A 22,498-nucleotide genomic window follows, 5' to 3' on the forward strand; every position below is an offset into this window, starting at 1 on the left:
GGAGGGCGACTAAAATAGTGAAGGGTCTGGAAACCATATCCTATGAGGAACGACTTAGGGAACTGTGGATGTTTAGCCTGGAGAAGTGAAGGTTAAGAGGTGATATGACAGCCCTGTTTAAATATTTGAAGGAATGCCATATTGTGCAGGGAGCAAGCTTGTTTTCTGCAGCTCCAGAGAACAAGAACCGGAGGAATGGATACAAGCTCCAGGAAGAGATTCCACCTCAACATTAGGAGGGACATTGGAACACACTCCTTCCTCAGAGTGTATTGGAGTCTCCTTTGGAGGTTTTTAAATAGAGGCTGGATGGCCATTTCTCACTATGCTTTGATTGAGAGTTCCTCCATGGAAGGGGGACTGGATGGCCCCAGTGGTCTCTTCCAACGCTATGATTCTCTAATCCTCTGATTCTGAGATTACGATGGGACAGTGTCAATGCTTAAGGTAAGGAGCAGCAACCTGTAGTCACAATAGCGCCATCTGAATACTTCAGGCAAGATGCATCAGCCTGAAATCTAAATGGGCCGACTCCATGCATGAGGGTAGGAGCATCAGCCTTAGGTCACAATGGGCCATTCTCAGTCCTTCAGAGAAGGTGCTTCAGGCTGAAGTCACAATGGGCCAGTCTCAATCCTTCAGGTAAAGAGCACCAGCCTCAACTCATAATAGTCCTATCTAAATCTTTAAGGCAAGGAGCTTGAGTCTGAGATCACAATGGGCCAGTCTCAATCTTCTGGAAAGGAGCATCAGCCTGACGTCACAATAGTCCCATCTTAATCCTTCAGGTTTGGTGCATCAGACTGAAATCACAATGGGCCAATCTAAATCTCTCAGGCAATGAGCATCAGGCTGAGGCAATGGGCCGGTCTCATTCCTTCAGGTATGGAGCACCAGTCTGAAGTGACAATAGTCCCATCTAAATCCTTCAGGAAAGGAGGATAAGCCTGAGATCATAATAGGCCAGTCTCGATTATTCAGGTAAGATGCATGAGCCTGAAGTCACAATGGGCCAGTCTCAGTCTTTCAGGCAAGGAGCATCAGCCTGAGATCACAATGGGACACTATCAATGCTTCAGGTAAGGAGCATCAGACTGAGGTCACAATGGGACACTTTCAATGCTTCAGGTAAGGAGCATCAGACTGAGGTCACAATGGGCCAGTCTCAAAGTGGTCACTGGACCACAAAATGGCTGCCAGAACACAAAATGGCCGCTTCAATCTTAGCGCTTCACAGTTGGCAGTTTGAAGCCTTCAGGAAACCCATAATGGAGGATGTAAGGTCCCTAAAGTCAGAAGTGACCCTAAACAGGATTCCCCAACCTTAACAATACCTAAAGGTTTTCTTGATGCTCTATATAGAGACTCCCTGAGATAGTCAGTATTCGCAAGCAAAGGAGGGCCAAGAGCCCTGGAGAGCCTTGCTTTGGGTGGCTCTGGATCTCTTGTGCCGCATCAAACTACAGATCCCAGGATTCCACAGGATGGAGCCAGGACTGTGTTGTTTCGAACGGGAATATTTCTGCAGTGCAGATACAGCCTGAGCTGGATGTAAAAGGGTCGAAGCACCCAAGTCTGTTTTTTACCCTCTTAATTATGGTTTTACTTTCAAAAACTAAGCACTTTGTTTTTCTGTCTAATCCTTATTTTTGTTGTTGTTTGTTTGTTTCTATATTTGTTTGTTTCATTCTTGGTAATATGAGATGGTCTGGTTTGTCAACTTCCTTCATGCATAAAAATCTCTTAATAAGAAAACGGGGGAGACTTTTAAAACCTCACAAAGGAGCTCCTTTTGGCTTAATTTGGGGGGCAATCCTCCTCTTAGAAGCCAAAGCTGAATGTTTGTGAAGAAAAACAATGCTTGTATTAAAATTCTCCTCCCCATTTCTGATCCCTTTTAAAACCCATGTTCCCCAGAAGGAGCAGAGCTGTGTAATAAGAAAACCCACTCAGAAAAGAGACACAAAAGACACACAAAGAGACACACTTCCTTCCTTTTGGCCCAAGGAGCCTGGCCTCCTTCTCTCTCTGGAGCCTCAGGAAGAGGAAGCAAAGCCAATGGTCAGGTCTCAGAGAAGGTTCTGGAACATTATTCCCCACAATCACAAGCAGCACACAAAATGGCTGCCAGAATATATATATAAATATATATATATAAGAAAGAACAAGGTTATGGAAATTTGAGATAGAAATTGGAGAATACACACATATTCTCCAATTTCTATCTCAAAATAATAAATTTTTCCTTCTAATACAGTTGTATACAAATTGGAGAATATGTTGTATTATTTTGAAGCTTTTCTTTTGTAGTTTAGGGTTGTATTTAGAATTAAATATATAAGAAGCAACTCAAGGAAACAGCGAGAAGACAGGAAGTAAAGAAAATGAAGATCAACGGGACATAAGTATATGAAATAGATTTTGTGTTCTTTAAGTGTTATGTATTGAAAAATTAATAAAGATTATTTGAAAAGAATGAACAGAATGCAAAATGGCCGCCAGAACACAAAATGTGAGAGTGGGGCAGTGGGCGGGGTCTTCCAGCTTCTCTGCCCCCATTGGCCAGTTTCAAGAAGAGGCGGAGCTTCAGCTTCTTTATTTAGCTCTGTGTGCGGAAGAGTAACTGAGGAGAGAGGAGTAGAGTGTCAGAGGGAGAAAGCGACAGACAGGAAGGAAGGAGGGGAGTGGAAGGGCAGCAGAGAGACAAGGCCTGGAACCACTAGGCTTCACTGCTGCCCTGAGGTCTGGCTGGGCCTGGCTTGGGTCTCCTGCTGCTGCTTTCCTTTGGCCACTGCCATTAAGGTGGGGAGGAAGAAGACCCAGCAGTCCTTCTAGGCATGGCCCACTCTCTCTGAAGGTGGGAGACTGGGACTCCCCAAAAGGGATTTCAATGCTTTTAGTGGTGGCTCTCATGCTGTAGCGATGATGATGATGATGATGATGATGATGATGATGATGATGATGATGATGATGATTATATTATCAGGCTAGGGGGGAATGGAGCTGCGCCAGACCTTAATCATCATTAATGCCACCTTCCTGGGCATTCTTGTCCTGCCCCACTGCAATGGCCATGGCTCAGTGCTATGGAACTCTGGGAATGTTCTTTTGGTTTGCCATTTTAGGTGTTGTTAAGGTTTGGAAATCCTATTTGAGGACCCTTCTGACTTTGGGGCCCTTTCATCCTCCATTTTGGATTCCCAGAAGGCCTCAAACTGCCAAGTGCTGAGGCAGAGGCAGCCATTTTGTCTTCTGGCAGCCATTTTGTGCTGCTTGTGACTTTGGGGAATAATATTCCAGAACCTTCTCTAAGGCTTCAGTTGAACAGAGGCCTCTCTTTCTCTCCTGAGGCTCCAGAGAGAGAAGGAAGCCAGGCTCCTTGGGCCAAAAGGAAGGAAGTGTGTCCCTTTGTGTGTCTTTTGTGTCTCTTTTCTGAGAGGGTTTTCTTACACAGCTCTGCTTCTACTGGGGAACATGGTTTTAAAAGGGATCAGAAATGGGAGGATAGTTTTAATACAAGCCTTAGTCTTCTTCTTCACAAACATTGGGCTTTTTCTTCTAAGAGGAGGATTGTCCCCCCAAAAAGGCCAAAGGGGCTCCTTTGGGAGGTTTTAAGAGTCTCCCCAGTTTCCTTATTAATAGATGTTCAGGGAAGAAGGAAGGAGGCAGACCAGACCATCTCATATTATTCCCAAATAAAGATAGAAACAAACAAGAACAACAAAAATAAGGATTAGACAGAAAAGCACACTACTTATTTCTTTTAAAGGAAAACCATTATTAGGAAGGTAAAAACAAGACTTGGGTGCTTCTGCCCTTTTAGAACCGACTCAGGCCGTATCTGCACTATAGAAATAATCCAGTTCGAAACCGCTTTAACTCTCCTAGCTCCTTCCTGTGGAATCCTGGGATTTGTAGTTTGTTGTGGCACCAGAGCTCTCTGGCAGAGAAGGCTAAGTGTCCAAAGGCAAAATCCCAGGATTCCATAGCACTGAGCGTTAAAGACAAACCTATAACTCGCATTTACCATCCGCTGCTTCCAAACTACCAGACTAACTTTTATTTCTATCTCATTCGTTTTTGAATTATCTGTTAATAAGTAAAAAGCAAATATATATTGTTCTACTTATCCTTATCCTTACGAATCATTTATTTCCTCTTTCAGTCCTCATTTAAATTGTAAAACAGTTGATATAAAATGGCTCTAATTAGATTAAACTAAACATCCTTGGGCTTTTAACCTCCCAACATACTTCTGTTTTACAGCTGTTATATTTCTTTGAATAAATTAAAACACTTCAACTTAAATTAGTTCTATCCTTAAAGTAGCATTTTCCCTCCATGCTTCTGGAGATATTCAATTATATTATTCCAATCTCCTTTATATAAATTTCCCGGTTCGTTTCTAATTCCTCATGAGAGTTTTTCCATTTCCATCATGTCCAGAAGCTTAAATATCCAATCTTCTTTTGAAGGTATTTCTTTAGTTTTCCATCTCTGAGCAAACACTATTCTTGCAGATGACAAGATATAAAATAATACTTGACCATGTTTTTTCCTATGAATTTTTCTACTATATTAAGCAAAGAATTTCAGGTGAGAATTTAAAAGATATAGTTACAACTTTCTTAATTTCAAAATAAATCAACTTCCAAAACTGTTTCGCTTTCCCACAAGTGCAAAACGAAGTTTTGAGACCATCTGATCATATTTTCTTTAATAACTTATTTTTCTGAATAGATTTTAAAAATACAGTTATAAAGTCTTGCTAACAAGGCATCTTTATTCAACATTATTTCCTGTTCTAGATCAGAGTCTGATTTGCAAATACCGTATTGTTTTTATCCATTAGGAAGATCTCTCTAATTGTCTGTAAAAGAACCATGAAAGATCATAACCCTGATCATTAGGATCTTTTCGTGTCTTTATTCTATAACCAGTTCTATCTATTTGCATTAATTCTTTATAGGAGATCCAATTTGCGTCCTTTTTTGAATCTCTGGTCTCTTTTCTCAGGAACTTCATCTCGGCCCCCTTGGACACAGCTCTGGGGCACCTTTTGCTGGAAGTGACCCAAGTGCAAGACCACCAGGACCCCTGCCCACCTGATGGCCGACACAGAGGCCAAGCGGAGGGAGTTGGGCTCCCAGAGAAAGAGGATGCAGAGGTACAAGAACTCTTTGGTGAGTCGAGGTTCTTGACTATTAGTTTCATCTGTGTCACTGCTGGGCCAGTTCATGAAAGCAAGCGGAGAACATACGCTCCCAATTTAGCAGAGACAGTCCTGGTTAATCCTCTGTCACCCCAAATTTTCAAGGGCTTTTAAAAATGAACAGGTTGCTCTCTTATCCTCCCACTTCCCCCTTCTCAGCTCACTTCAGCTTCTGAATGCCATTCAGTTTGCACCCCATCAACTCAAAAGTGGGGAGAGGAGAGGAAACAAGGAGACAGGCTATTCCCCTTCCCAGGAGGCTGAAGCAAACGCAAACTGCTGTGCCCTTCCTAGCTTGTGTGATCTTCCTCATATACAACTTTGGCCATCTTCACCACCTGGTGTTGCTTGTCCACATGTGCCTTGCTTTTCCTGTCTGTGAAATGTTGGGGGATATGGAAGAATGTCTCTGGATCTAATTTGGGGGTGGGCCCAGTGGCCCTCAAGTCCAGAGTGCTCCCAAGAACTGTTTTGTAAAAATGACATTTGCCTCTGAAATTTGGCAAGAAATGGCTAAATGCACCATAATTCTTTTGTGGCTAAATGTACTATATATTTTGGGATAGTCAGGATCCTAATCCATCCTCAATATCCCTGCCATGGCCTAAATTATATTGTTTATTATATTGAAAGGATTCAAGACAAACTGATCTCAAAGGCAGTAGCTTTTTTCTTGCTGACAGAATTTAAAGTTTATTTCCTGGACTGAATTCTGAAGTGATGAAATAATATTTCAGATGCACCATGTGCTGTCCTCCCCTTTTGCTTAGTCACTTTTCTCGATGAGGGCTATTTTCTGTTCCAGGTGACCTTTGCGGATGTGGCGGTCTATTTCACTGAGGAGGAATGGAAACTGTTGACGAAGAAACAGAGACTTATATATAATTATGTGATGATGGAGAATTGTCAAAATGTGGCCTCTGTGGGTAAGGAACCGGAATCCACTAGAATTATAGAATCATAGAGTTGGAATAGACCACAAGGGCCATCCAGTTCAACCCCCTTCTGCCATGCAGGAATACACATTCCAAGCACCATCCAGCCTCTGTTTAAAGACCTCCAAAGAAGAGGACTCCACCAAAGTCTAAGGGAGTATATTGCACAGTCGAAGAGCTCTTACTGTCCCAAAGTTTCTCCTAATGTTCAGGTGGAACCTCTTTTCTGTGTGGCTTGCATCCATTGTGGTGTCTCCTTTTCTCTGTAGCAGCAGAAAGCAAGCTTGCTCCATCCTCAGTGCAACCCTTTCCAATATTTAAACATGGATATCATATCTGCTGTTAATTTTCTTTTCTCCAGGGTAAACATACCCAGCTCTCTAAGTCGCTCCTCATAGGGCTTGATGGTTTCCAGATCCTTCACCATTTTGGTTGCCCTCCTCTGGGCATGTTCCAACTTGTCAACATCCTTTTTGAATTGTAGAGGCCAGAACTGGACACAGGATTATTCCAAGTGAGGCCTGACCAAAGCTGAATAGAGTGACACTATTACTTCCCTTGATCTAGAAACTATACTCGTATTGATGCAGCCTAGAAACACATTGGCCTTTTTAGCTGCCGCATCACATTGTTGGCCCATGTCGAAATTGTGGTCTACTAGGAGTCCTAGATCCCTTTCAAGCGTAGTATAATTGTGATAGCAACAACCTGTAGAATATTTGAATTTGTAGTTTAGTGAGGCACTATTGTTCTCCATTTTATAAGGATTCTAAATATCCCATTGTAAACTGTCAATTGTCAGAACCAGCTTCTGTGGTTCATCCAGAATGGTATTGGGGTTTAGAGGGGATTGTTAGTACTTTAAATGCTAGTAGTTTTAAATAATTGGTATGGTTAGTGGGGCCTAGAATGGCTTGGGCAAAGGACGCAGTTGTGTAGGCTATTAACTGACTGGTTTGTGAGCTTTGGGTGGCAGACATGCCCCCGGGGGGAGAGGCATATGGGAATGGTGGAAGAAGAAGGCAAGAGGTACCTTGGAAGCCGGGCTGTTTAGAGGCTGAAGGAGGAGGAATGGGGAGGAATGTAAATGTCGTTAACGACGGAGGGGAAAGGTTTTGACGCTTCAGAAACTGCTTAGACATGTTAATGGACGCTTCTGCCTGAGTTTCTCAATAAACCTTTTGGTGCAAGCAAAGGACTTTTTAATTCTGAAACCTAGTTCCGCCCCCAGATATCACAGAAATTCTAGGATTTTCTGGGAAGACAGCATGGAGATTAATGCATTTCTCATCCAAATGGTACTCAGCACATCTCTGAGTATGTTTCCTACCTTTTTTGGCCCTCTTCCAGCCTTTTGAGGCTCTGGAGAGGTTTCTTGGGGAAAAGACCTCCCTTGGCCCTGCAATGGCTCAGAGAAGTCCCAACAGTGTCAAAATGGCCACCACTTCCCCAAAGGGGCAAAACATTATTCCTATTTTAAGGCTATATAATGTGCAGTTAACCCTGAGATCCCATGGGGGCCAATGTGGCGCCCCCCAATCCCCAACAGTAGCCCATCCCTGCCTTAGAGATGTCCAAATAGACCACATGTTGAACATGAGTCAACAGTGTGATGCAGCAGCTAACAAGGCGAATGCGATTTTAGGCTGCATCAATAGAAGTATAGTGTCTTGATCAAGGGAAGTAATAGCGCTAATCTATTCTGCTTTGGTCAGGCCTCACCTGGACTACTGGGCACCACAATTCAAAAAGGATGTGGAGAAACTGTAGCCTGTCCAAAGGAGGGCAACTAAAATGGTGAAGGGTCTGGAAACCATGCCCTATGAGGAACACCTTAGGGAGCTGGGGATGTTTAGCCTGGAGAAGAGATGGTTAAGATGGGATATGATAGACCTGTTTAAATATTTGAAGGGATGTCATATTGAGGAGGGAACCAGCTTGTTTTCTGCTGCTCCAGAGAATAGAACATGGAACAATGGATGCAAACTGCAGTAAAACAGATTCCACCTCAACATTAGGAGGAACTTCCTGACAGAAAGGGCTGTTTGATAGTGGAACAAATTCCCTTGGAGATTTTGGTGGAGTCTCCTTCCTTTAAACAGAGGCTGGATGGCCATCTGTCGGGGATGTTTTCATTCCTGCATGGCAAAAGGGGTTGGACTGGGTGGCCCTTGCAGTCTCTTCCAACTCTATGATTCTAGGCCTCTGAAAGCCAGGAGGGGAAGGCAGGAGCAAAGCCAGGATTGCCTAGCTCTATGCAGACAGGAAGGGATCTCTGGGAAGGGCCAGGAGAGGGGCTTTGGGGATTGGGAGGCAGCCACCAACCTGAGAGATAATAATAATAATAAGTTTAATTTGTATTTACCTGCCTCTCTCAATGGAGCGAGGCGGTATTACAACTGTAAAATAGCCACAAAACAACAATAGCATCCAATTTACACACAGTAAAACAACAAGTCGTTTAAACTCAATTTGGGACAAATAAAAACATTATTTAAAATGCACAATTGTGATCACAAATGGGATTTTTCCTTAAGTTCTTTGCAAGAGATCGGGTGGGTAAGCCTTCTGGAAGGGATCCATCTTAAGTGCTTTCTTGAAAGCATCCAAGGTGGTGAGAAGACGGATCTCCTCTGGCAAGTTGTTCCATAACTTGGGGGCCATGGCTATGTACGCTCTGTGGGAAGTTGTTCTTAGCCTGACCTTTGGGTAATCTAATAGATTCTTCCCAGATGCTCTGAGAGTGCGGGGCAGATTGTGTAGGGAGAGGCATTCCATCAAGTAGCTCAGGCCCAAGCCATGTAGAACTTTAAGGGTAATAGCCAACACTTTGTATTGCGGCCGGAAGCTAATTGGCAGCCAATGTACAGATTTTAGAACTGGTGTTATATGGTCTGACCTAGATGTTCCGGTGACCAATTTGGTGCAGCATTTTGAACTAATTGAAGCTTCCGAACTTGGTACAAAGGAAGCCCCATGTAGAGCACTGAACTTAAGAACTGAACTTGAAATCAGGCCTTTGTTTCCATACATATTAAGGGTTCCATTTAGCAATTATGAGCAATGTCTATGAAGAGAGGAAAGGGTAACACAAAAATTCCTTTTTCTCTCATGTTTCTTTTACAACCTGAGCTTGCTTAGCTCCATGGTTGATTCCAGAGGCCCTTTGTCACTCGAAATGCTGGAGTCTGGGGAGGACACCCACAAGTGCTATACTTTTAGGGGAATTTCATACTTAGCTCAAAGGAGAGATTGAGGCAACAGTGACCTCGGGATTCATCCCAACTATACCAGGCCTGAAAGCAAACAGAGCTCCAGAGGCATTTCAAATTGCTTTCCACCGAAATAAAATACAAAGCAAAGTACACACACACACACACACAAGAACTGGGTAACAAAGGTGGGAGTGGTGAATAGTGTAAGGCAGGGGTCTGCAACCTCCGGCCTGTGGGCTGGATCCGGCCCGCGGGCGCCTTTCCGCCGGCCCCTGGCCCCTCCTGCCGCCGAAATCGCTGCCGATTTCGGCCACTTCGGCCACCATTTTGAAGGGCAAAATGGCGGCGCCCATTAAGAGGCCCGCTGTGGCCTCCGGAGCCCTGGAACGGGGCTCCAGCCGCCGCACCGGGCCTCTGGGAGGCCCGTTGCCGTCACTTGGGCCCTCCAGGAGGGCTCCAACGGCAGCAGCGGGCCCCTGGGAGGCCAGTTGCCGTCGCTGGGGCCCTCCAGGAGGGCTCCAACAGCGGCAGCGGGCCCCTGGGAGGCCAGTTGCCGTCGCTGGGGCCCTCCAGGAGGGCTCCAGCGGCTGGAGTGGGCCCCTGGGAGGCCCGTTGCCTTCGCTGGGGCCCTCCAGGAGGGCTCCGACAGTGGCAGTGGGCCCCTGGCTTCAGGGGCCAGCAAAGACGGGGAGGCCTCCAGCACTGGCGGTCCCTGCCGGCTCTTTCCTGGCCTCTGACAGGGCCTGGGGCCCCATCAGGGGCCAGCAAAGAGGAGGTGGCCTGGCTCCTGGGGTGGAAGCTCCACCCCCGGCACGCAGCCCCGCCCCTGGGGGGTGGAAGCTCCACCCCCCTCAGCTTCGGTCCCCCAGTTGTCTGAGGGACAGCAACCCGGCCCCCGGCTCAAAAAGATTGCCTACCCCTGGTGTAAGGCTTTGCTAATGGTAATATGTTACCTATCCAGATCTTGATTCCAATTGCTGAGGGTCCAGAAAGGGGAGAGAAGTCAGTATCTCCAATGGCAAGTGGGGCTGGTGAGTGTAGTGAGGTGTTTAGCAATGTAAACCAACGGAGTGTCTGTCTGCAACTGGACTGACGCTGAAGAACAGCCAGTTGGGGCTGATATTTATACTGAAATTGTTGCTTAGAAGCAGAAACAGAGCATTCAAAAAGGTTTAAATTGCTTTAATATGTTTCCTGGGTGGGGAAAGAATTGTCTGAAACTGAAATAAATGCAATGGGTGCTTGGTGGAAATACTTCACCCAAAAGGGATTGTCCCACTGGCTCTTAGGTCCTTCTTGACTCTGAATTCTGGTCCCATTCACAAGCCAATGTATAGCACAGTCTGTAGGCAACACTCCCAGAGCTCAACAATAACATAGCAGAGTACAGAAGCAAATATCCAGATATGTATTAACCACTTTCAGCACTTAGAAATAACTCACATATAGTTGATTTCCTCCAAGTCCTTAGAGGTTCTTTATCTTGAGTTGCAATATAAACGAAATATTTACCAGCTCTCCATTCTGACTTCCATCAACTTCACAATCTCTTCTAAAGACAACACCAACCCACATCAGTCCACGTGTGAGCTGCATACTTTATTGGTTGTGAGTCATCTCCTGGTGCCACAGAGCATGAAGCCTCCTCTGCATTAGCTTGCATCATGCCATGTGCTCTGACTCAACACTCTCTGGCAGTCTCACAGGAAATGAGGCCACTTCTCAATTAAAATAGTTTTACAAATATTTAATGGAATATTTTTCAAATGTCTGACTATCTCCTTCCACTGATTTCCTCACGACAGTTCCCCTTCAATCTCTTCTTTGGTAGCTCCTATAAGTAAGGATGCAATCATTATATGGATTTGGGGGCATCCAGAACAGGGTCATGCTCAGGTCACTCACAGCAACTTTATTAATTTAATTTCACATGGGGAGGGGTGAACGTGGGGCTAAATCTTGGGCTAACACTTTCCTCTCTTAACACTGAGATTCAGTCTTGTCTGTCATTGCCCTCCTTTACAGAAGAACTTGTCAGTCATGAGAGAGTCCACACAAGAAAGAAGCCACATAAATGCCAGCATTGTGGGAAATGTTTTTCTTCAAAGTCACACCTAATGACACATCATAGAGGCCACACAGGAGAGAAGCCATACAAATGCCAACATTGTGAGAAATGTTTTGCCTACAAATCAGTCCTTGTCATGCATCGAAGACTCCACACAGGAGAGAAGCCATACAAATGCCAGCATTGTGAGAAATGTTTTTCTTCAAAGTCACACCTAGTGATACATCAGAGAATCCACACAGGAGAGAAGCCATACAAATGCCAGCATTGTGAGAAATGTTTTTCTTCAAAGTCACACCTAGTGATACATCAGAGAATCCACACAGGAGAGAAGCCATACAAATGCCAGCATTGTGAGAAATGTTTTTCTTCAAAGTCACACCTAGTGATACATCAGAGAATCCACACAGGAGAGAAGCCATACAAATGCCAGCATTGTGGGAAAGGTTTTTCTTCAAAGTCAGACCTAGTGACACATCAGAGAGTCCACACTGGAGAGAAGCCATACAAATGCCAGCATTGTGGGAAATGTTTTTCTCACACGTCAAACCTAGAGACACATCAGAGTCCACACAGGAGAGAAGCCATACAAATGCCAGCATTGTGGGAAATGTTTTTCTCACACGTCAAACCTAGAGACACATCAGAGTCCACACGGGAGAGAAGCCATACAAATGCTAGCATTGTGGGAAATGTTTTCCTCAGAAGTCTCACTTAGTGAAACATCAGAGAGTCCACACGGGAGAGAAGCCACACAAGTCCCAGAAATGAACTAACACTCTTTTTGTCAGTAAGGAATGCAAAAAAATATTTTCAATCCAGCAGTGCTAAGTAAAGGCTGTTGTGATTTTGTTTGTAATGTTTGTCTGTCCATATGTCTGTTTATGTTTTAAAGTTATATTTTGTTAAGATTAGGTTTTAATTGCTAATAGTATAGATAATGGCTTTGGGTTGTAAATTTGGCTGGGGATTGTGGGTCATGGTATAGTTAAGGTAAATGGGTGGCTGGGATTTGTTGCAGCTGGTTAGAATAGTTATGAGAATGATAGCTATTGCAATGTGTGGGATGTTTATTAAGAAAGTTGGGTGGAAGGTATTAACAGAAAGGGCTAATTTCTAGGAATGACAAAGGGGGACCTGTTACCTGTGGGGAATAAACTGTGGGAACTGGAGGTGGGGGCTAGGTTTGGAAGAGGGTGGAGTTTTAGGTTTTGGGGTTTTAATGTATTCTTTGGATTGGAGTGCGTAGTTCTGGCTTAAAAACTGAATTTCTATGTGTTCTCAATAAAGTTCTTTGCTGTTTCAATACACTGGACTCTTTGATCCATAGAAGTTCTGAATTTGCCCAAAACTGAGCCTTTCTTCTCTCCTCAGTCTTCAGCTCCTTTCCCAGCCATAAGAGCAGCAGAGGAAAACACACAGACACACAAACATACAGGATACACACAGAGAGCTTTATTTCCAAGCTAGAGCCTTCCTTTCCTGCCTTTCCCTCCTGAGTCAAGCTCTGCAGCTTGGGCTCCATTGCAGTTTCCTCAAAGGAAGAAAGGAGAGAAGGAAGGGGAGGCTGCTGAACCCCCCACGCATACCTTCCTTTCCCGCAAAGGCCACCAGCAGAATAAACAGCAGCATCTAGGCCCTGGCAATCCCTGCGAATGCTGAGGAGGGGCCTTTGGGGGCATCTATGTATGCACAGTCTCAGCCCCTGAAGCCATGGCTGCCCTCACAGTCTGTTCTGAGGGAGGGAGGGAAGTGGGGAGAGCCCTCATTCATTCAGAGGAATGGCTGGAGGGTCTTCTGGGGGGCCCTTGGGGGGAGGGGTTATAGGAAGGAAGGAAGCCCCTCTTCTCCCCCCAAAGAAAGGCAGGGGTCCTGCCAGGCCTCCTCTCCCTCTTTCCTTCCCTGCCACCTCCTTGGGGGATTCCTTGGGGCCCAGGTACTTGGGGGGTTATTATGACAAGAGTGGGCAGGGGGGACCCTTACAGCAAAGCAAGGCCATGGAGGGGAGGGGATCCAAAGGTAAAAAGGGCTTTGAGGAGCCCCTTCCCTCCTGGAAAGTGGGGCAGAGGAGAGACCCTCCCTTCTGATGCCTCATTTGGGGAAGAGTATTTTGCCAAATAGAAAGCATCGCACAGAATAGGGTTCAATAGGATTAGAAACAACATTTTTCAGGGGGGGGGGGAGACGTTTTCTCTGGAGTCCTGGGGGGAGGGGGCTCTGGGGGGGGGGGAGAAGAGCCTAAATCTAGGCCAAAGCCAAGCAGAGGGAGACGGACGGACCTCAAAACTCTGGCAATCCCCTGGCAACCTGGGAACTAGGCTTAGAGGCCCACAGGATCAGGATTGGGCACCCTCCCTCACATACTTACCTTTTCCTTCACAACAACCCTGCAGAGGAAGGGCGGACCATTTTAATAGGTCCTCAACCCCCGATGGGTGGAATAGTGGCCTTCAGTGTGACCTTGACCAGGAAGCGATCCATGGTGCATGACAATGTGGAGATATTGACTACCTCCACCCACGGATGTGCCTGTTCCATACAGAAGACCACATCGAGAGTATGACCTGCACAGTGCGTGGGCTCAGAGACTATCTGGGAAAGGCCCATGTTTGTCATGCTGACCATGGACTCCCAATCTGCACCAGATACGTTCGTTAAACCAGCCTCGAGGGGGATGTTGAGGTCGCTTACGACTAAAAGCCTAGGCAACTCCAGCAGCAGCTCCGAGACCAGTTGTGTCTGCTCCGCTGGGGAGTCTGTTAGAGAAAAAGGATCTTTGGGATGGTTGATGTCTCTTCTTACCGGTGGTTCTGGACTGGTACCAACTGGAACAGATGCAGTCTTCTCAGCTACTCAGGATCAAAGTAACTTCCACACAGATTTTCACTCAAATGAGGGTTTAATGACTTTGTTGCTATTTACACTTTACAGCAGGCTACTATACATCTATACTCTTTCAGAGTCCATGCTAGAAGCTTGAATGTGACATCAGTCTTTGTTCTCTCACAAGATCATCTTTCCCACAGAGTGGACACACCTCTTTCTCATGAAGTCACCATACTACACAAGACCATAACAATAATACATTTGTTTATATTATGTCTCAGGCAATGTCCTTGAAGACTTGTTCTTCCAGGCCTAGGCTTTCTGGCCTGCAACAGGAACCATTTTAAACCTTAGTTAACCATTGACACATCTGAACATTTTCAATACAATTTAGAAATATATTTTAACAATCCTCTCCAAAATGTACAGATGTGCAATAACACAGTGTATTTACATTTACATCTTTGTAAAGTTAAGGAACCATACCAATTGCACAAGAAAGTTGTTCATGTCTTTCTCCAGAAAGTGCTTTTGTTAAAACATCAGCCAGGTTATCCTTTGTTTCAATGTACTCTATCTTTAGGATACCATTCTGAACTAACTTTCTTACATTCTGGTACCTTACTCCAATGTACTTAGTCCTGCACTTCAAATTCTCAGCCTCTGCCATCCCAATGCATGATTGTGAATTCTCAAAAACCAAAGTAGGCTCAGTGCAATTTTCTCCCAGATCACTCAACAACTGTCTAATCCATACCACCTCTCCAGACAAATCAGACAATGCAGCAAATTCTGCCTCTGAAGTACTAAGTGCTACACAATTCTGTTTTCTACTTCTCCAAACAACTGGACTACCTGCAAACTTAATCACAAGTCCTGTTATTGACTTCTTTTCTGCCTGTTCACTTGCAAAAGAACTATCTGCGTAACACACTAGATTCTCTTCACTCCCTTGAAACACAAGCTTCTTGTTCTTGCTTCCTTTCAAATACCTCAAAACATGCTTCACAGTCGTCCAATCATCCACCTTTGGACTATTTGCACTTCTACTCAATACACCAACTGCAAAAGAAATATCAGGCCGTGTATTGTTAGCAATGAACAACAAACTACCAATCACACTTCTGTACAATTCAGGATTATCAAACAATTCAGCAGACTCTGCACTGGCATAACCAGGAGTCATTGGGCTTTTCACAGGTTTTGCATCCTGCAATCCACACTTCTCAATCAGCCTCTCAATCTTTTTCTTCTGACTCAACAGACATCTGCCATCATCTGTCCACTCTACCTCTATTCCTAGGTAAGCTTTCAGATTTCCCAAGTCCTTCAATGCAAACTTCTGAGACAATTCCTTCTGTACCTCTTGCACTTCTTGTTCTGAATTAGCTGTTATACAAAGATCATCCACATAAATCACAAGAACTACCCCTCCTTTAGTGTAAACACAAGCATCTGCAACACTTCGTTTAAACCCAAGCCTTTCAAGCTCTGTATGAATACACTGATTCCAACAACGTGCACTTTGCTTCAAGCCATACAATGCTTTGTTCATCTTACACACTTTTGTCTCAGTATCACTACCAAAACCAGGAGGTTGTTCCATGTAAATCTCTTCCTCAAGCTTAGCATTCAGGTAAGCAGTCTCAAAATCAAAATGCCTTACCACTTTTCCTTGCCTCACAGCTAATGCAAGCACTAATCTCAAACTTTCTGGCTTTGCAGTAGGTGAAAAAGTCTTGTCAAAATTCTCAAACCTTTGCTGTGTAAAGCCTTTAGCTACCAACCTGGCTTTGTACTTTTGACTACTATCAGGCATTTCCTTCTTCTTATAGACCCACTTGCAACCCATGACCTTGTGGTCTTTAGGCCTATCAACAATATCAAAAACCTGCTTCTCAACTAGAGACAAGAACTCTTGGTCCATAGCAGAAAACCACTTCTCTTTCTCCTCCTTAGGAAAACTTTGCAACTCTTCAAAACTCTCAGGCTCATCAGCCACTGCACTACAAGCAGTTGCACTTTGAACAACAAATCTCTCAGGAGGCTTTCTCACTCTCTGAGTCCTCCTACGAATCAACACCTTTGTTCTACCTCTCTCATCCTCACTTTCTGAACTAGTTTGCACCTCAGTGTCCCTCTTTGACACAACCTCAAACTGACTTGTGGTGATGGGTGTGTGTAGTGTTGGCTGTGTTTGAGTGTGTTGTGAAGTACTGGGTTTCTCCTCCTCTGGAGACATTGTGGACATTATGGGCTGTCTTACCCCTCCATTTCCAGCACTTTGCCCTAGTCTCAGAAATACTTCCTGATTTGAATGCAATCTCTCCCAGCCAGAATGTTTCTCAAAATTGGCACTTCTGGACAACAAAATTCTCCCATGACCCTGGTAAAATTTATAACTGTTTCCAGAATAACCCACAAACATCAACCTTTTCCATTTACGTTCACCCTTCTTCCTGAATTTTGCTGGCACAAACACATTTGCAAATTGCCCAAACACCCTCAGGTATTTTAAATTTGGTGGTCTACCATGTAGCATCTGATAAGGTGTTTACTTTACAGCTGAATTCCACACCCTATTTGCTATATGGTTAGCCATTAAAACTGCTTCACCCCAAAATTTTTCAGACACGTTTGCATCCAATAACATACAGTCTTTCATCTGCTTTAAAACACCAATACGTCTCTCTGCCAACCCATCTTCCTGCGGAACTGCAGGATTAGTGGTGTTGTGACGTATACCTTTCTTCTGCAACCAGTTCTTAAGGTCAGAAGACAAAAATTCGCCTCCTCTGTCAGTGACCAAAGAACCCACTTTATACTCAAATTGGCGCTCTATTTGATTCACCCAGTCTTTGAAGACTTCAGCAACCTCGCTTTTCTCCTTCAAGACTTTCACATAGGAGTACCTTGTGTGCCTGTCTACAATTACAAGAAAATACTGACTTCCCCCAACAGTTTTAGTTAAAGGCCCAGCCAGATCAGCATGCACCACCTCAAATGGCCTCTTGGTGACACATTTAGTTTGCTTGGCCACTGGAAAAGCTTTCAATTTGATTTTACTGCAAACAACAATCAAGATGATTAGGACAAGAATTCATTTTGAAACCTTTCCTAGCCTTTCCAAATTTGAAAACCCTATATGACCAAATACTCTGTGAAAATAATGTGCACAATTTGCATGTAAAGGCACATTACTAACACTGGCACACTCAGCTTTGTCAAGCATAAAATACAGTTTGTTTTTCTTTTGTGCTTTTGCACATACCTTATTCCCTTTGCTAATTATGCATTTATCCCCTTCAAATTTCAAAGCATATCCGTCTGTTGTTAATGCAGACACACTAACAAGACAATTCTGCAATTTGGGAACACACAATACATTTTCAAAATCTTGCCCAAAACTAGGAACATGTACAGTACCCATATGTTTTACCTCTCTGGGAACACCATCAGCCATTGCAACAGACTGAACATTTGACACAGACTTAGATTTCAGGAGGTTATTGTCATTACACATATGGTTAGAAGCCCCAGAATCCAGCATCCAGACTGAACTCACTGTGGCTGCTTGATGAACTTTGCAGTCATTGTCCCCAGCCACAACTGCTGCTCCACTCCTGGAACTAGCACCTTTTCCCTGCTTCTTCTTCGATGCTGCAAACCTCCAACAGTTCTTTTGGACGTGGCCTGGCTTCTTGCAATAAAAACAAGACTTGGACACTGCAGCCTTCTCCTGCTGGCAATTCTCCACAACCTCCGGTAGGTTGAAAACCTTTGGTATCTGTCGCTGCTGCCTCTGAAGCCCTTCAATCTTCCGTTGCTGGCTCTCCTCCAAGACGCGCGCCGACACCAACTCAGCAGTCATCTGGTCTTCAGCCATCCCTTGAAAACTATGCAAGATGTGCTCATAGTCTTGGGACAAACTCCCAAGCAAGATGTATGCCTTTTGCTCCTCAGGCAAGGTGACACCTCTCAGCTGCACTTGTGCAAACAGGTCCTGCACTTCCTCTAAATGCTTCTCAGGATCCTGGTTATTTTGCATCTTGCAAGCATATAACCTTTTGCAACAGAGCATCCTGGACAAGGCAGTGCTACTTTCATGCACATTCTTCAGAGTATCCCAGACGGCTTTAGCACTAGTTTTAAGCCTCACATGATTAATCTGGTTAGGCTCAACAGTGAGTAAAATTGTAGCTCGTGCCTTTGAATCATCAGCAAGTGTAGTATCAGTAGGACCTTGTTCCACCACACGCCAGAGACCCTCACGGACCAACAGCGCTTCTGTGTAAACAGCCCAAGAGCTGTAATTGTTAGTGTTTAGCTTGGGAAATCTTGGTGCCACCTCCATGACTCAAAGCAAACAGCAAAACAGCCAAGAGTCCCAGAAGTATGTCCAACAAACACTGTTATCTTCCCATTTGCCTCCCGGCACAGGACAGATGAACAACACAGAGCAAACTTACAGCTAGAAGAAAAACTCCACAGCAGACTCTCAGTGGAACAGGAACATCAGCAACAGCAGACCCTCCAGAAGACCATCTAAGCACACCAGCTTGGCAACCATCCTGGGAAGCATCCTCAGGCAAGCCATCTCGGCAACCATCCTAACCATCCTCTGCTACCACTTTGGGATGGTTGATGTCTCGTGCTGCCGGTGGTTTGAACTGGTACCAACTGGAACAGATGCAGTCTTCTCAGCTACTCAGGATCAAAGTAACTTCCACACAGATTTTCACTCAAATGAGGGTTTATTGACTTTGTTGCTATTTACACTTTACAGCAGGCTACTATACATCTATACTCTTTCAGAGTCCATGCTAGAAGCTCGAATGTGACATCAGTCTTTGTTCTCTCAAAAGATCAACCTTCCCACCAAGTGGACACACCTCTTTCCCATGAAGTCACCATACTACACAAAAGCATAACAATAATACATTTGTTTATATTATGTCTCAGCACATGTCCTTGAAGACGTTCTTCCAGGCCTAGACTTTCTGGCTTTCAACAGGAACCATTTTAAACCTTAGTTAACCACTGCCACATCTGAACATTTTCCATACAAATTAGAAATATATTTTAACAAAATGGACATTGAAACACAAAATGGACACTGGAACAAAAAATGGACATTGGAACACAAAATGGACGCTGGAACACAAAACGGCCCCCGGAACACAAAATGGACTCCGGAACACAAAATGGACGTTGGAACACAAAATGGACACTGGAACAAAAAATGGACGTTGGAACACAAAATGGATGTTAGAACACAAAATGGACGTTGGAACACAAAATGGACACTGGAACACAAAATGGACGTTGGAACACAAAATGGATGATGGAATACAAAATGGACGTTGGAACACAAAATGGACGCTGGAACACAAAACGGACGATGGAACACAAAATGAACGCTGGAACACAAAATAGACAATGGAACACAAAATACACGCGGGAACACAAAATAGACAATGGAACACAAAATGCACGCGGGAACACAAAAAGGACATTGGGACACAAAATGGACGTTGGAACACAAAATGGACGTTGGAACACAAAATGGACACTGGAACACAAAATGGACGTTGGAACACAAAATGGATGTTGGAACACAAAGTGGACACTGGAACACAAAACGGCCCCCGGAACACAAAATGGACTCCGGAACACAAAATGGATGCTGGAACACAAAATGGACGTTGGAACACAAAATGGATGTTTGAACACAAAATGGACACTGGAACACAAAACGGGCAATGGAACACAAAATACACGCGGGAACACAAAAAGGACGTTGGAACACAAAATGGAGGTTGGAACACAAAATGGACGTTGGGACACAAAATAGACACTGGAACACAAAATGGACGTTGGAACACAAAATGGACGTTGGAACACAAAATGGACACTGGAACACAAAATGGACGTTGGAATACAAAATAGACACTGGAACACAAAATGGACTCCGGAACACAAAATGGACGTTGGAACACAAAATGGACACTGGAACACAAAATGGCCGTCGGAACACAAAATGGACTCCGGAACACAAAATGGATGCTGGAACACAAAATGGATGTTGGAACTCAAAATGGACACTGGAACACAAAATGGACGTTGGAACACAAAATGGACGTTGGAACACAAAACGGACGATGGAACACAAAATGAACGCTGGAACACAAAATAGACAATGGAACACAAAATACACGCGGGAACACAAAAAGGACGTTGGAACACAAAATGGACGTTGGAACACAAAATGGACGTTGGAAAACAAAATGAACGCTGGAGCACAAAATGGACTCCGGAACACCCTGGTGAAATGAGTGCATCATAAATAAATAAATAAATAAATAACATGCTTTTTTTCTGCATTCCTCCTATTTTCCTCATCATCAGCTCCTTTCCCAAGAAAGCGGCATTCGCACTATAGAAATAAGGCACATCGACACCACTTTAACCGCTCAGTGCTATGGAATCCTGGGATTTTACCTTTGGACATTTAGCCTGCTCTGCCAGCGAGCTCTCATGCCACAACAAACTACAAATCCCAGGATTCCATAGGATGGAACCAGAAGAGTTAACACACTTTAGAACTGGATTATTTCTGCAGTGTAGATACAGCCTGAGTCTGTTGTAAAAGAATAGAGGCACCCAAGTCGAGTTTATACCCTTTTAAAATGGTTTTGCTTTTTTTAAATATAGGTATTTTGTTTTTCTGTCTAATCCTTATTCTTCTTGTTGTTTGTTTGTTTGTATGTATGCTGGCATTTGTATGTCTTCTCTCCTGTGTGGACTCTCTCGTGAGTGACAAATTCTTCTGTAAAGGAGGACAATGACAGACAAGACTGAATGTCAGTGTTAAGAGAGGAAAGGGTTACACCAAGATTTAGCCCCACGTTTATCCCTCCCTATTTGAGATTAAATTAATAATGTTGGTGTGAGTGAGCTGAGCATGACCCTGTTCTAGATGTCCCCAAATCTATATAATGACTGTATCCTTACTCAGAGCTACCAAAGAAGAAATTGAAGGGGAACTGTCATGAGGAAATCAGTAGAAGCAGATAGTCAGGCATTTGAAAAATATTCCAATATATATATGTAAAAATACTTTGATTGAAAAGTGGCATCATTTCCTGTGAGACTCCCATAGAGTGTTGCAAGCTAACTGCAGAGGAAGCTTCGTGCTGTGTGGCACCAGGAGATGACTCACAACCAATACAGTACACAGCTCACATGTGGATTGATGTGGGTTGGAGTTGTGTGTACAAGAGATTGTGAAGTTGATGAAAGTCAGAGAAGAGAGCTGGTACATATTTGTTTTCTATTGCAACGCAAGCTACAGAACCTCCAAGGACTTGGAGGAAATCAACTGTGTCTGTGAGTTATTTTTAAGTGTGGAAAGTGGTTAATGCATTGCCAATGCCTATATCTGGAGATTTGCTACTGTACTCTGCTATGTTATTATTGAACTCTGGGAGTGTTGCCTTCAGACTGTGCTATACATTGGCTTTGAATGGGACCAGAATTCAGAGCCAAGAAGGAGCTGAGAGCCGGTGTGATAATCCTTTTTGGCTGAAGTATTTCCACCAAGCACCCATTTAATTTAATTCAGTTTCAGACAATTCTTTCCCCACCCAAGAAACATGCTAAAGCAATTCCAAGTTATGGAACAACTTGCCGGAGGAGATCCGTCTTAACACCACCTTGGATGCTTTCAAGAAAGGACTTAAGATGGATCCCTTCCGGCAGGCTTACCCAGCTGACCTCTTGTAAAGAACTTAAGGAAAAATCCCACTTCTGATCACAACTGTGCATTTTAAATGATGTTTTTATTTGTCCCAAATTGAGTTTTAAGCGTTTTGTTGTTTTACTGTGTGTAAATTGGATGCTATTGTTGTTTTGTGGCTATTTTACGGTTGTAATACCGCCTCGCTCCATTGAGAGAGGCGGGTAAATACAAATAAAACTTATTATTATTATCAGTATAATCTGTGAGGTTGGTGGCTGCCTCCCAATCCCCAAGGCCCCTCTCCTGGTCCTTCCCAGAGGTCCCTTTCTCTCCGCACAGAGCTAGGCAATCCTGGCTTTGCTCCTGCCTCCCCCTCCTGGCTCCCATAGGCCTAGAATCATAGAGATGGAAGAGACTACAAGGGCTATTCAGTCCAACCACATTCTGCCATGTAAGAATCAAAGCATCCCTGACAGATGGCCATCCAGCCTCTGTTTGAAG

At 44.1% G+C, this 22,498-nt stretch overlaps 1 pseudogene; it reads left to right on the forward strand.

Moving 5' to 3' along the window:
- Positions 1-6,066: 6,066 nt before the first annotated feature.
- LOC149284980 (uncharacterized) lies at positions 6,067-12,302 on the forward strand (annotated as a pseudogene).
- The last annotated feature ends 10,196 nt before the right edge of the window (positions 12,303-22,498 follow it).

This window comes from Sceloporus occidentalis, unplaced genomic scaffold (assembly GCF_023333645.1).
Source record: "Sceloporus occidentalis isolate IW3139 unplaced genomic scaffold, rSceOcc1.0.p SCAF_86, whole genome shotgun sequence".
Classification (NCBI taxonomy): Eukaryota; Metazoa; Chordata; class Lepidosauria; order Squamata; family Phrynosomatidae; genus Sceloporus; species Sceloporus occidentalis.